Below are 16,311 nucleotides of genomic sequence, written 5' to 3'. Positions count from 1 at the left end.
AAGGAAAATGTATTTACTGAGAATAGGGCTGCTAAAAACCTCCAGTAAGGTGGGAGGCAATTGTTTTTCTCATACAAGATCCTTTATTCATTATGATTTCATATTGCAAAGGCTGGCAGATGGCCACATAGTTATAAGATATTGTAGTGAGGAGCAAAATCTCCTTTTAATAAAAGTAATATTACTAAATAGACCTTTACCACACATTTGAAAAAAGAGATGGAATAACTTCTGTTTAGGGAATTTTCTGTTGATTTGAGGACAGTGGAAAAAATAAAGCAAAGATCTAAAAAGAGAGTTTTTTTCCAGGAAGAAGTATATGGGGGTGTGGGCACGTCTTTCTAGAGTGATGAGTTTGAAGATGAGCAGGTTCCCCACCAGAATCTAGGTTATAAGCTCCCTTCTTCATGCCATTGTTCCTCAGAGTATAGATAAGAGGTTTTAGGGTTGGCTCACCACTGAATATAATATTGATAATAATAGATTGAGAACTGAATCAACATCCAAGGGTTACTTTAGATAAGACATGGTCCCAGTTGTGATGAAAAATGTGAAAATGATGAGGTGGGGAAGACATGTGGAGAAAGCTTTTGAAAAACCCTCTGTGTTAGGATCTTCAGCATAGGTGAGAAGAGAAACAGGTATGGGGATAAAAAAGAAAGTTTATTGATCTCAATAGCCTCATTCACATCACTTGTGATGTGTGTCTCAAAACAGGAGATCCTGAGAAGGAAGAGACATCATAGTATAACTGATGGATTTCTCTGTGGTAGATCCCTGTGAGAGCAAAAAGAGCATGGAATGTACGACCTGTAGCTCTCAGGTGCTGGAAAAGCTCATCAGGAAGAATGTTGTCATCCTAGTGAGGTTGTGTTCTAGGAGGGAAGAATTCCATTGACTATCTGTATAGGAATAAGAAACAAATGCAACATGATGAGAACATCCAGTTTGTTGGGCATTGGAAGTTACTTATTCTGTATGATCCCCCTTAGTTTTTTCATTCGTCAAAAACTAGGGAAAAAGTTTTAGCTGGCAACATATGAATTTTATTTTTTTAATCTCTGATAATTTTGCTTCTTTTGTAATCCTTTGTGTCAGACCTGGCTGACAGGGTCCAAGCAAACCTATTTTTATCAAAGTTATCATGGGAGGTCATCAAGGCAAGTATGGTAGAAGTGGTTTGATCAGTCTGGCAGATGCTCTCTCTTTTTTCTCCCTCATAGTACTCTACTGGTTTAATCTGACCATGTGCCTTCTCTTCATAGATTTCTGTGGCCACAAACTATCCATCTTAACAAATCCATTGTTGACTTGAAAACTCTTTCAAACCATGCTCAGGTATAGTATGTCTTTTCCAGTGTATTTCCATACAGAAAAAAGTATAAAGAATAACTGTTCCTCTGGATAAAAGCAAGTTTACCATGCTTGAATTAAAATAGCCATCTTTCCTCAAATGCTCATGATTGCTTTCAGTTGTTGTTGAGTCTCTTGTCATTTTTAGTCTGACTTTCTGTCACTTCACTTGAAGTTTTCTTGAGAAAGTTACTGGAGTGGTTTGCTGATCCTTGTCCAGTTCATTTTACAGAGGAAAATGCTGAAACAAACAGGATTAAGTGTCTTGTCCAGGGTCATACAGTCAGTAAGTATCTGAAACCAGAGTTAGAACTCAGGAAAAAGAGTATTTCTGACTTCAGCCTTTGCATCTTGTACTTTGGTTCTTTTCAACCACACAAAAAGAGATTTTTGCTTTGGATTCCTGGTAAAGGCATTGCAAAATACGAGTGGATCAAAAATAATTTTCAATGAAATTTTTCAGATTCTCATTTTCTTTAAGCGAATATATTAGACCTAATTTGTAAAAAAAAGTATCATGTCAACCTACTAGTCTCAAGGACCTTCCAGTCTGTTAGAGGGAAAAGAAAGATATGCAAGTTATTAGAATAGAAATTAGAATGGGATAAGTACACATGAGTAGAAAAGAACTGGGAAAAATCTGAAAATGAGAGCTTACTTCTGAGTAGCAGAATCAAGGAACATTTAATACTTTATGGACAGAGTAAGGCCAGCTTTAGGGAGAGGCTATTCCATCTATGACAGGTGTAAATATAGAGAAGAGGGGAAGGGCAAGGCACATTTTGAAAAGAGCAATTGCCTATTGTTTCAATGTTAATCTTATGAAATTAAAAAAAATCCACTTTACTTCATTGATTTCAAAAGACATAATCAACATGAAACATTTCCATTTTTACTAAAACTAGCATTCTTTTTCCTCCTTTACTGTGGATTTCTGCTTTCCAGGTATAGCTCAATACTTTTCCTGGCATTCATACCTTCTCTGATTTTACTCTCTTTCCTTCACTATCTGTATCCTAGAGTCAATAGTACTCTGTGCTTTCTTCCACTCTCATCTCTTTGACTCATGTCCTCTTGCAGATCATATGTTACTAAACTGTAACTATGGATTACTGCCACTATTTACCCCTTTTATTCCTATTCTTCTACTGCTAAATAGAACTAGACAAAATCTATTGGATCTGAGTTCACTATAGACTTATATAATATCAACTTGTGCCCCACTTGAGCAAGACAGTATTTTTACTGCTAAATTTGATTTATTTATCCTTCTTCATATTGGTTATTTACAGATTTCAATCTTTGGATCTCCTGAATTGTTCCTTCCTCCCATCACCCCGAGATATGAAGTCCTCATTCCATACCTTTAGAAAAAAGACCATTTTGTTGAGCTACTTCATTTACATTTCAAATCATAATTCCTTGACATTCCTCCTCCCTTTCATTTTCCCTTTTACTCCAATTTCTGATAAAGAGGTGAAGCTGATTTTCTTCTCACAAGGAGAACTCCTCTACCTGTACCTTGATCTCATTCCAACACAACTTCAGAAGATAGCCTTCACTCTCACTCCTTATTTGCTTTTAATATTTAGTCTTTGCCCATTCACTGATTTATTTCCTATTGTCTATAAATATGCCTGAGTCTCCTTTGTTCAGGGAATGAAAGACAAGACAGAAGAAACTATCAAGGGCTGATTTTTTTCCCTAGGAAAGCACATTGTTTTGTTGTTCTATGCTTGTAGCTGTCCTTTTCCTTTGGGGTTGGCAAGACAAGATAAGAGAGAAATCTCAACTATATATTTCTGAATTTCAAGGGAAAGAATAATTTGGTAAGGTTTCAAAAGAGAAGACTTTTAAAAAGGGGTAGAGATATCCTCTCCCCTGCTCTTATCAATCTCAGAATGTAGTTTCTCTGATTCAGTGGCCAATCACATTCAACGAAACTTTCATGGGGACTTAGGAACCAATTAGAAATTACTATATCATCCTAGCAAAATTTATGTCTTTTAGGATGTTACCCCTGATTGCTCTGAACTACATGTGTGCATACATATATCTGTGTATACATTTATTCCTATATCTCTCTATCTATCTGGATAGTGAGGGAATTTAAGAGAAAAAGTGGTTAATTGTGAGAATGGAGTGAATGACAATGATTCCAACTTGTGACTCAAATCTGGAGCCAGCTCAGTTTCCTTTTTGTTAAATTATGTATCTAATCTAACTTCCTCCTTTTACAAATCTTTAATTGTGGGAAATAGGAGCATACCTTACTGTATTGCTTAAACTTAGCCCTGTGTTCTGGGAAGCTGGGCCATCTTTAACTGTTTATAGTTGTGGGTACTAAATCTTATATCATCTTGACTATGGTATCATGCTAATCTTTGAATTATTCCTTTCTGGAATTATTATCTTTAAAATTTTGAGCATCTTTCTACCAAGCTCTTAATTATTCCTTTCCCATTATTTTCTTCCATAGCTCTTATTTTTTCTTATTTATTTTCACAGTTTATCCTCTACTGTTCATACTTGATTTTAAAAATATTTCCCTACCACCTTTTTTCTTTTCTTAAGTCTTCTAGGACAATTGTTGTGCTTGTGTCTAATCTAAATTTTTTTGAGGTTTTGCTTGTAGAGAATTTCAAGTCCTTGAATTCTTCTCTATTTGGTTCTTGAATTTTCCTATTACCAAAGTAATTATTTTATGGTAAAGTTCTTCTTTTGTTTGCTCATTTTTCAAATCTACTTCTTGACTTTGGTCTTTATGTTAGTAATATGCTCTGTTCACTTCAGGATGTCTGGCCTGAGCACCTGCTGAAAGGTCAATGATTAGTCATCCTGTGAAATGACTATTTTTTGCCTAGGATATAGCCTTTTGCCTCAAGATCTCTAGTGTTCCAGAGTCAGGAGGCAGCCAATCAGAGGGAAGATAGCTCCTCTAAGTAGAAGACCATTTTGTTTTTGTTCAGCTAAAGAAAGCTCAAGCCATGAAATGTCTAGACAGGCAAAGTAGACTTCATAATATACTCAAACCATATAGGTCCAATATGAATACAAAATATCTGTTCAGTAATAATATCATAATGGTCCTTTATCTTTTGGTGAAGAGTAATTTAGCACAATCTATGAAATAAAAATATGAAATCTATACTCTATATTTTATATCTGTATGGTGATGCCATTATGTTATTTTCAAATAGAAAAGAAAACAACTAAATAATTGTAAGTACCTTTGAATTCCATGATGTCATAAGCATTTTCTTATTTGTAAAAACTAAATGGCTATGAAATATGTGGTATGTTGTATTCCAGTTATCTCTTCTAGAAGAAACTCTGTTGTCCACATTTTGGGGAGACCTATCTTTTGTGTTAATGATTTTCCCAGAAATCTATTATAGGATGAGGTCAGCAAATCAGAGAGGCAGAAACCTATTCAGATCCCTCTAGAATGAATCCTGGTTTATGTGAGTCCAGAACCCTACCTAAGAACTCCCCCAGTCCTGAAATAGCCACATGAACATTTTGGATAAATGAAAAAATAGACATATTAATTATTTTGTTGAAAAATATATATATCCATCAAATTGGAGTCAAGATTACCTAAGTATAAATCTTGTCTCAGGTCCTTACTGTCTCACTCTAGTGAATCAGTTAACTTACCTCAACCTTAGTTTTCTAGTTTTTAAAATCTAAGTAGAAGTAGCTATTTCATAGAGTCATTGTGAAAATGAAATAAGTTAATATATATCACACTTTGAAAACCTTAAAGTGTTACATAAATATGAGGTATTTGCTATTCTTAATATTTAATGATATGCTTTTTAATATTTTGTTATCTTTAATAATCTTCAGTTATTATAAGGAAACTTCTTTTCTTTCAAAATTTATTATTTTTAACATTCTTTTTAAATTCTGAGTTCTGATTCTTTCCTGCCTTCTTACCCATTTTTGGAAAGCTATAAAAAAGTGTACTGAACTCTCTAAATAAGAATGTTAGACTCTGGAGGGAAATCTAATATGATCTCCAAACAAAAGATTTAAGAAATAAAGGTATTAAAAGTTATGAACTTATTTTTGATATCAAGATATGGATGCATAAAGGTTATAAAAATATGTGCCAGAACAAATCTGAAGTGAACACAATGATGAAAGACACTGTGAACATGTATAGAAAGAGTAAGGGAAAAATTATATGTATTGCTGTATAAAGGCACCTGGGTAAAAAAATCACAGCTAGAGGTTCACAGAATTGAAGAGGTGACAATTGCTTTAGAGAGCCTTCTATTTTCATTATATTCCCTGTTAAACTTTAATAACATCTCTTTAAGACCTATTTTCCTTTATGATGCTCTTTTGCTACCTGGTCAGTATTGATATCTCTTCTAATTCTTGCAGTTTTCCCAGTACAAAAATCACAGTTCCTTCCTTCATATCATTACATCAGAAACCTCCTTTGATTCTTCTAATTTTAATTGAGTTAAGAAAGAGCATACCTAACTAATCTATCTCTTTAATGGTAGAATTTTTGTCACTGTCATCTGCTTTGCCAGTACATTCTAAGGACTATGGACCTTTTCTATATTAATTGCTTCTGAAATATTCCACAAGAGCTCTCTGTAGGAATTTTCTTAATTTTGTTTTTGAATCTCCAGTTTTAGGGTAGTGCTTTGTACCTAGTGAGCATATGATAAGAGCTTCATTTGCTTATCCATTCATTTAAATTGACAGATACCTATGAAATCTATCCTACTAGTCTGGGTATGACAATTTGAAACTGTTGGGCTGTTCATAATAACAAAACAACAGTATCTTGTGTTGAGGATCCATCCTAGCCTGCAGACATCATTTTATTTTATTTTTTAAAATTTTTTAAAATTTCTTTTGTCAGTATAATATTTTTAAATAACCAACCTCAGCTCTTGAAGGCAACTTCTTTTTTTTAAACATTTATTAATATTTATTTTTTACAAAAGTTAACATGGTTACTTAACTCATGCTCTTAGTTTCCCCTTCACACCCTGACTTCCCCTCCCCTCCCATGGCTGATGCGTATTTCTACTGGTTTTAACATGTGTCATTGATCAAGATCTATTTCCAAATTGTTGATAGTTGCATTGGAGTGGTAGTTTCGAGTCTACATCCCCAATCATGTCCGCCTTAACCCATGTGTTCAAGCAGTTGTTTTTCTTCTGTTTCCACTCCTGTAGTTCTTCCTCTGAATGTGGGTAGCGTTCTTTTCCATAAATCCCTCAGAATTGTCCTGGGTTATTGCATTGCTGCTAGTACAGAAGTCCATTACATTCTATTTTACCACAGTGTATTGGTCTCTGTGTACAATGTTCTTCTGGCTCTGCTCCTTTCGCTCTCATCAATTCCTGGAGGTCTTTCCAGTTCACATGGAATTCCTCCAGTTTATTATTCCTTTTAGCACAATAGTATTCCATCACCAGCATATACCACAATTTGTTCAGCCATTCCCCATTTGAAAGGCATACCCTCCTTTTCCAGTTTTTTTCCACCACAAAAAGCATGGCTATAAATATTTTATACAAGTCTGTTTATCTATGATCTCTTTGGGGTACAAACCTAACAATGGTATGGCTGGATCAAAGGGCAAGCATTCTTTTATAGCCCTTTGAGCATAGTTCCAAATTGCCATCCAGAATGATTGGATCAGTTCACAACTCCACCAGCAATGCATTAATGTCTCAGTTTTGCCACATCCCCTCCAGCATTCATTACTCTTCCCTGCTATCATTTTAGCCAGTCTGCTAGGTGTGAGGCGATACCTCAGAGTTGTTTTGATTTGCATTTCTCTAATTATTAGAGATTTATATCACTTTATTATGTGCTTATTGATACTTTTGATTTCTTTATCTGAAAATTGCCTATTAGAATTTATTGCATTGTCATTAATGAAGAAGGGGGAGATACCTATTTGTTTTTGCACATCAAATTCAGTGTTCTTGAAAACTTTTGTCAAACATGGAATCAGGAAACTGGAGGTGACATCGGTTTTGACTTTCCTTTTGTGATAAATGGAAAATTACACAATTTCTTGGAACTTCAGTATTATTGTATGTGAAATGTTCTCAATGTCACTTTATTTATCTATGAAATAGAGTTCTTATGGTAAATAAGCTTTGTATGCATTAAAATTACATTTATTGAGATATTGTTATGATTATCATATTTTTCAAGGTCTTCACAGATTTAAATACAGGCTCTGAGTCAGAAGAAACCTTTTAGATCATTCATTCCAAATTCCCAAACCTCATTTAGCAAATGAAAAAGAAAATCAAGGCAAACAAAACAGCTATTATTTGCACGAATGTCTGTGCTTTCAAAATTATACTTATTAAAATGCCAAAGACACTTTAGGTATCAGTTTTCTAAAATGAATAATCTTACTATGGATATATAAACAAAAAAATAAATCATTCAACATAGAAATTTGATACAAAAATATGATAGTGAAAAATACTTGTTATTTTTTCCCATAAAACTCTTCTGTTCCATTTTGGACTCAACACTGTGTATTGCTTCCAAAACAGAAAAATGATAAGGAATGGACAATGAGAGTTAGGAGACTTGCCCAAGGTTATGCAGCTAGGAAGTGTGAAAACTCAGGACCTCCCAGCTTTAAGACTTTGGTATTAATCCTTCTGAGAAGTGCTTTCAGGTAATAAGCTTCATTAAAGAACTCTTTGTGTTCTTGTTTCTCAGGCTATAGATGAGTTAGTGGCAGCACTGAATAGAAGATTGGTAACAATAGTCTAAAAGTGTCATTAGATAAGACATGGTCCCAGTTGAGATGAAAAGCATGAAAACAATGAGGTGGGACAGACAAGGAGACAAAGATTTTGATTAACCCTTTGTGGCAGGAATCTTCAACACAGCTGAGAAGATGTGACCCTGAGAGATAGCTATGGAGATACAACAAAAAATCCCTAAACTACTCCCAATGGCTCCACTCACATTAATTGCAAGGTGTGTCTCAGAGCAGGAGATCCTGATTAAGGAAGGGACATCAGAGAAGAACTCATTGATTTCCTTGGAACCACAGAAGGATGACAAGAATGTACTAACTCAGCACACTGCCCCCAAACCCTCCAGTGATCAAGGAAGCAGTTGCCATTCTTACACATAATCTTTTGTTCATTATAGTTTCATAGTGGAAAGCCTGGCAGGTGGCCACATAACGATCATAGGACATTTCTGTGAGGAGAAAAATCTCTGATCCTGCAAATAAAATGACTAAAAAGACTTGCAATACACACTAAATAAAAAAGATAGAGTGACTTCTGCATAGGAAGTTTTTCAATGGATTTGGGCACTGTGACAGAAATAAGGCAAAGATCTAAAAAGGAGAAATTCTTCAGCAAGAAGTACATGGGGGTGTGGAGGTGCCTGTCTAGAATGATGAGGATGAAGATGATTTGGTCTCCTTTCAGAGCCACTAGGTAGGTTGTCAAGAAGAACATGGCATGCAAGATCTGTAACTCCCAGGTGTATAGCTCAACAAATTATTTGTGGGTCAAGGAAAGGAATAAGAGAAATGATGTTGGGATTAGGAGGGTCAAAAGACAGATTTACAGACAGACACAAGGTCTCATGCTGATCATTGACAAAGTTTATTGATTTCAGGCACATTTGTATAGAGAAAGTGATGTAGGCTAAGGGATTAGGTGAGTCTTTTGCAGGGACAATGGTTAGTAATGATTTACAAGATGGAGAAAATGGATTTAAGATTATTTCAGTGGCTCTAAACAGAGTTTTCTATAGGATAATAAATCACAGGTAAATATATAACCATATAGTCCAGATTCTCATGGAAATATTTGCTTCAGTAGGTAGAACAAGGGCAGTCAGTTGTTGCCAAATAAAGCAAGGGGATATGGAGGTTCAAGGACCTGATGTGAGGAGTGCTACATATTTGGTTTTATCTAGACTATGGCCTTGATTTTACTGGGGTCCACTCTCAATACTTGGGGCTACACCCAGGTGTTGGAAAACCACATGAGGAGGAATCCTGTCATCATGGTGAGACTGACTGTGCTCTGGAAGAGGGAAGTTCTATTGACTATCTATACAGAGATAAGAAATAGATGCAACATGATGAGAACATTCAAGTTGTTGGATGTCAGTAATTATTCTGTGTGATCTTTCTCAGTTTTTTATTTTTTGAAAGAGAATATGGATCTATATCAGAAGTTTTAACTGGGGTTATATAAACTTAATTTTTATATACTTTGATACTTATATGTCACTTGATTCATTTCCTTTGAAATCCTTTGTAATTTGGTTTATACATTTCACGAATTTTTCAAGTTGAGTCTCATAGATTTTCCCTGACTCCCAAAGGGATCCATGACAGAAAAGATCTACCATCTCTGATCTAGACATCTCTAAAGTCTTTAAGTTCTCCTCTATGTATCAAAGGGTCCTTAATGGATCTTTTTGTAACAGGGATGGGCAACCTTTTGAACTTGGTGTGTCAAAATTCACCAAAAAACCAATCATAACTTGGGTGGTGTGTCACTTTGAGAAAAAAAATAATTTCACGGTATCTGTAGTTTAAATGATATACTTCTCTGTATGCAGCTGCATTGGGCTGTGTGTCATAAAAATGGCTACACATGTCAGTGCTGACACACATGTCATAGGTTTGCCATCAGGGCTCTATAAGATCTTTAAATAGAAAAGGATGATATTACTAGCAATAGCTCTGTAAATATAAGATTTTCAAGATAAAAAACTCCTTCATCAGGGGAAACCTCTGAAGTAGGTGGGCCAAATAGTATTATTGCCATTTCAGAGTTAATATACTATGGTTGAGAGAAGCTATGTGACTTTTCAATGGTCACACATAGTGTTAATCACATTTTAACCAGAAATTTCTAATTGCCTACCCAATATGGAAGTTCTTTGAGGTCTTTTTGCTGAGGCAAACCTGGATTTGCTTCTAATAAAAAGATGTATTGTCTTCCCATTCCTCAAGATAGTGATAAAAATTCTCTGGCAATTTAAAATTATGTCTGCTGCCTAGGATGGGAACCTAATTCAAGATATTTTACATTATGATTGGCTTAACAGACTAGAATTGTCCTGTAAATGAATCCAGTTGTATGTATTTCATGCCCCATTTACCCCACTTAATACCATGTTCTTCCTTTTATACAGTCTCTGCTGCCATTAACCTAAAAAGCCAGTTTGAAAGACAAGTTCTTTTTCCAATAGAGAATTTACTGTAGGAGCACAATAGACTGTTTTGGGTTTGAGCTATCATAGCTGTTAGTGGAAGGATTCCCCTTCCTTCAAATCGTGATTCATATTGTCTCATTTCAAATATCTTTCTTCATATACTCATCAATTATATACTGAGATGAATTCTGGAACCTGTATCCATAAGAAAGTCCACTCAGAAGTAGATTTTTGCAAGTGGGATGGGGCAAAGGTGTTACAAAGAAGACTGTATTAAAATATACTTGAGCAAGCATTCATCAGCTGTCAGTTCTGTGTAAGCCTATATTCTGGACACAGATCAAAAAATATGAGTTATCTCCATTTAGGGGAATCAAGAAACTTATCTTCTTTGAGAGATACAAGAAATGTATGCAAATAATTATGATGCATAAATAGAAACAGATAAATGCAGAGGAAACCAAAGAGCTCAGAGGTGAGAAAGAGCTCTCTTCTGACAGGCAAGGTGACAGTTTCACCCATTTTAGATATTGCAAGTAGGTTCTTAGACGGTAGATAGGAGTTCAACAAACAGAAAATTGTGTTTATGACAGCAGCTATTCTATATATTATATAAACAAATGCATAGAAACAGGTTTGAGTGGGATGAATTTGAGGAGAGCGATTGTCTTTTATTACTATAAAGGACTTCTGGTGATATTTCCCCAAAATATCTGTCATTATAACCACAGTACTTAAGGATGAAATATCTTAGGACAAAACATTTTTTCTTGCCTATTTTCACATTCTCCAAACAAACAGAGACTCTTTTGCCTCTTTCTTGTATCCCCATAGTTAGAAAAATACCTGGCACATATTAAGTCTTAATAAATATTTATTTAGAGGAATGTAGCACATGGGAGCTAAGATGGGGGACACTCGGCTAGCACAAACCCTCCAAACCCACAAAAATAGAAAATGAAGCACTTCAAAACAAAGAATGCAGGAAGGTCACATCATTGCACTGGAGTGAGAAGGAAGAGTAGCCCAGAAAGTGCAGGATCTGAGGGAACCAGCAGAATAAGAGCAGTCAAGTGACCTAAAGACGCAGAAGCTTCCAGCAGGCTGACTGTGACTTTGTCTAGCAAGAGAATACGGAAATGCAACCACACACAAGCCAACAGAATCAGAACTGGATAAGGAATTTGCAGAGCTCAGACCAGGAGAGGGAACAGACCTATCCTCAGATCACACTACTTTGAAAAGAGGTCCCTAAAGTGAGATGTGAAAACAATAGAAAGAACCTCTCTGCACCCTGCTAAATAGCATGAGGCAATGAAATAGCAGGGTAGGGGAGCAGCCAAGAGCAGGGGACAACAGAAAAACTGACAGTAGAGGCAGTGGAATCCATCTGGACAAATAGCTGTGAACATTCAGACAAGAAGCCAGCTGGGCCACTCCTCGAGGTGCTTATTGAGGGACTCCAAAACAGCTGGCCCTACCCAAAGCACCAAAGAATGCTACACTGAAAGCATGGAACAGCATGCCTATCCCAGGAACAGAGCAGAAACTCAACAGATAGACAAGGTAATGAACAAAAATAAATTGATATGGAAACATGAAAGATATAATCTATACATACAAATCTGATTTTCCAATTATATCTCCAATGATTTGGGAAGGGGAGGGATGGACTGAGATACTTGGAAATAAATCTTATTAAATTAGAAAAAAATCACTTAAAAATCAATATGGCAAAAACTAAGCATTAGATCACCATCTCACACCATAAATTATGATAAAACTTAAAAAGATACTTTATCTAGAAATAAAGGGTGATGCTATAAACAAATTAGAGGAACATGGAGAGGTTTACTTGTCAGACATATGGATAAAGAAAGAATCTATGACTAAACATAACATAGAGAACATAAGAAAAAATGAAGTGGATAATTTTTATTATGATAAATTAAAAAGGTTTTGTACAAGCAAAACCAAGGCAATCAGTATTAAAAGGGAAACAATAAACTGGAAAAACCGTTTAAAGGAAATGTCCCTGTCAAAGCCCTAATTTTTCAAATATAAAGAGAACTGAGTCAAATTTATATATAAAGCATTCCCCAATTGATAAGTGGTCAAATGATATCAACAGGCAGTTCTCAGAGGAAGAAATTAAAACTATCTACAACCATATGAAAAAATGCTCCAAATCACTATTGATTAGAGCAGTGATGGGCAAACTATGGCCTGCCCAGCCAGATGCAGCCCCCTGAAATGTTCTATCCCACCAGGAGACATTATTCCTAATCTGACGAATACAGTGAGTAGGATACAATACAATGAAACTTTGAAAAAGTTGCCTTAGAAATAGATTGACAGATGAGCATTTCCTTTCCTTTGGTCCCCTCTTTAAAAAGTTTGCCTATCACTGGATTAGAGAAATGAAAATTAAAATATTTGTATTCTGTATTTAATAGTTAAAATTTAAAATATATTATCGTTAATTATTATTTATTGTTATAGTAATTACTAACATTTATATTTATGATTAGTTTTTATTATTTATTTTATCGCATATTTATTATTAATTTAATATGGATATTTGTTATATTAATTGTTTAATTTAAAAGAATATTATTTTATGGTAAGATTTTTTTTAATTTGCTCTTTTTTTCCAGTTTACTTCTTGACTTTGAACTTTACATTAGTCTTGGACTCTTTGGATGTCTGACCTGAGCACCTGGCTTTTATGTCTTTCTATTGCTTTCACATCTCACTTTAGGGACCTCTTTTCAAAGTAGTGTGATCTGAGGATAGGTCTGTTCCCTCTCCTGGTCTGAGCTCTGCAAATTCCTTATCCAGTTCTGATTCTGTTGGCTTGTGTGTGGTTGCATTTCCGTATTCTCTTGCTAGACAAAGTCACAGTCAGCCTGCTGGAAGCTTCTGCGTCTTTAGGTCACTTGATCTACTGGCTTCTTCTTGGTTTTTGTTTCTTGCTCTAATGGATAACACTCATGGGATAGATGAAGGATAGAACGAAGTGTTCCTTTTTCTCTAGGGGTCAGTCACACAGCACTGTTTCTAGAACTTACTTCTCTCTCCTCCTATTTATATGGCCCTTGGTCACTGACAATTGCATCCACTCTTCTCCATCCTGGAAGTGTGATGAGAATTAGGTAATGGATGAAAGAGCAGCCAAGTAGCACGTATTCCTGTTCCCAATGTAATGGTCCCATAAGACGTCTCATTCCCCTTTGTTGAGACCTCTTCATCTCCCTGGGTGCTGGCTGCTCCCTGCCAATGCTGCTAACCATTTCAGACAAATGTCTCTTCTAACTGTTGCCCTACAGCCGCTTTCCTGTGCTTCTGGCCAATCCCCATCTGTGTCCATAGACATTTCTGTGTTTTTCTAGTTTTTTCTATGTTGCCCTTGGCATTAAAATTTTTATTTTTCTCTTAGCTTTTCTCATCAGAATTTGGTCTGCTGTGCTTTCTAGGTCATGGTGGAAGAGGTTGTAGAATAGAAAAGGCAAAAATGTTATATATTACTCTGCTGACTTGACTGTCCTCCAACAAAATACTCTGATTGGTCCTCTGATCGGCATGACTGGGATATTGTGTCGAGTGTCATTTACATAAATATGTACTTTGACTTTTTTTCCTAAGAAAGGTAAAACCCCTTATGTAACCCACTCATCCTCTCCCCTCATGAAATTATTACCTCCTAACATTTAGTTTCCCTTTCTATTGATTCATTCCTTGCTGCCCACAAATTGATCTCTAAATGTGAATATGTGCCAAGCTCCTTTTCTTTGCTATCTTTTGTTTTTTCCCCCCTGTATATGTTTTTCTAGTGATCATTTTAGTTCACATGGGTTTAGTTATAATTTTTTCATGGGTCCCATATCTATATTTCCTGTTTTAGTTTCTCTCCTGATTCCTAGCACCATAAGACAATCTACTGGATATTTTAAAGTGGACGTCATAGCTATCTGAAGCAAAATGTTTGAAACAAATTATTATTCTGTTAGAGTTACCACTTTTGAGCTTTCTTATTTCTATTAAGACCATCCTATACTTTTAATCACTGATATTCAAAACTTCATTGATAGCTTGTCTCCTCACTAGCACTTACCCTCATAACAAATTGGTTTCTATTTCTTGTCCTTTCTATGACCACTACATATCTCACATTAGTCTCCTTCACTTCACTCACTTAACCCTCTTTTAGTTTAAAATCTTCTCACCTATTATTTAGACCAGTGATTCCCAAAGTGGGTACCACCGTCTCCTGGTGGGTGCTGCAGTGATCCAGAAGGGCGGTGATGGCCACAGGTGCATTTATTTTTCCTATTAATTGCTATTAAAATTAAAAAATAATTTCCAGGGATCTAAGTAATATTTTTTCTGGAAAGGGGGTGGTAGGCAAAAAAGTTTGGGAACCTCTGATTTAGACTATTACAATCTACTCCTTACCAATATCCCTGCTTACAGTTTGCCTCCACTACAATACATGCTTCACAGGTGGATTTATTTCTGAAATCTTTATTTCTATACATACTGAATACTGATCTGTTTGATACCACCAATGTACAGTCATATTGCACATTATTATTCCTTATATGTGACTTTCCTTCTCCTATCTTTGTTCCTTTGCAATGTCTCTTCCTTATCCATGGAAGACATTTCCTCCCAATTTTTTTCAGAATCCCTCATTCTTCATTGCTCATTTATAGGTGTCATTTCTCAATTCATTCAATTTCTTGCAATCTCCTCTGAAATCTGCTTGATTTTACTTTGCAATCACTTGCATATACCTTTATATGTGTATCCTATCTTTTTTGACTGCATTAATAGATCTTTGAGGACCAGGACTATTTTTACTTTTTATCTTTGTGTTCCCAACTTCTAGCACAATAATTGAACCACAACAGAAACTTAATAAATGATTGCTGGTTGACTGTTTAAGGTCAGCCTTTTCATTGATCACTCTGGACAGAGTTGTCAGACGGGTTGCTCATGACACTCCTGAATGCTGTCCAAACTTAAAGCCAGATTAAAATGTAATTGAGAAACATTTAACAAGATAAATAAAAATTTAACAAAGTATAGATAGTGCCAATGTCTGGTTTTTAAATCAATATGTTTTTATAGTGGTTCTAAATATGGTTATATGCAGTTTACTTACATATGGTTTATTGGCTCTGTTATGAGTAAGATTAGATTAGCTAGTTATTAGGTATTGATTATATATTGATTAGGAAGTACCTAGCAGGAAGGAGCTGGAGCTGGGAATTCCAGGTTGGAAAGAAGGAGGAGGAAGTCTATCTGTTCCCATAGTTGATTTTTAATATCCCTGGTGACCCCATTACTTATACTTATCTTACAGCTCCCATTTCAATTTGAATTTGGCACCAGTGACTTAGTTCCTAAAATTTAAAAGACATTGAAAAGATGCCATGCTAGTTTATTATTCCTTTTAGCACAATAGTATTCCATCACCAGCATATACCACAGTTTGTTCAGCCATTCCCCAATTGAAGGACATACCTTCCTTTTCCAGTTTTTGCCACCGCAAAAAGCCAAGCTATATTTTGTTACAAGTCTGTTTATCTATGATCTCTTTGGGGTACAAACCCAACAATGGTATGGTTGGATCAAAGGGCAGGCGTTCTTTTATTGCTCATGTGATTTTTGTTTGTTAGACTGTTGATATGGTCAATTATAAAGATGGTTTTCCTAATGTTGAACCACCCTTGCATTCCTGGTATAAAT

At 35.5% G+C, this 16,311-nt stretch overlaps 1 pseudogene; it reads right to left on the bottom strand.

Annotated features, from left to right (window-relative positions):
* Nucleotides 1–286: 286 nt before the first annotated feature.
* On the bottom strand, nucleotides 287–13,850 carry LOC123246495 (annotated as a pseudogene).
* Between the last annotated feature and the right edge of the window lie 2,461 nt (nucleotides 13,851–16,311).

Source organism: Gracilinanus agilis, chromosome 4 (assembly GCF_016433145.1).
Source record: "Gracilinanus agilis isolate LMUSP501 chromosome 4, AgileGrace, whole genome shotgun sequence".
In the NCBI taxonomy this organism is placed as follows: domain Eukaryota; kingdom Metazoa; phylum Chordata; class Mammalia; order Didelphimorphia; family Didelphidae; genus Gracilinanus; species Gracilinanus agilis.
Note: the sequence above shows the minus strand (reverse complement) of the source record. Positions and strands in the feature narration are given on the sequence as shown.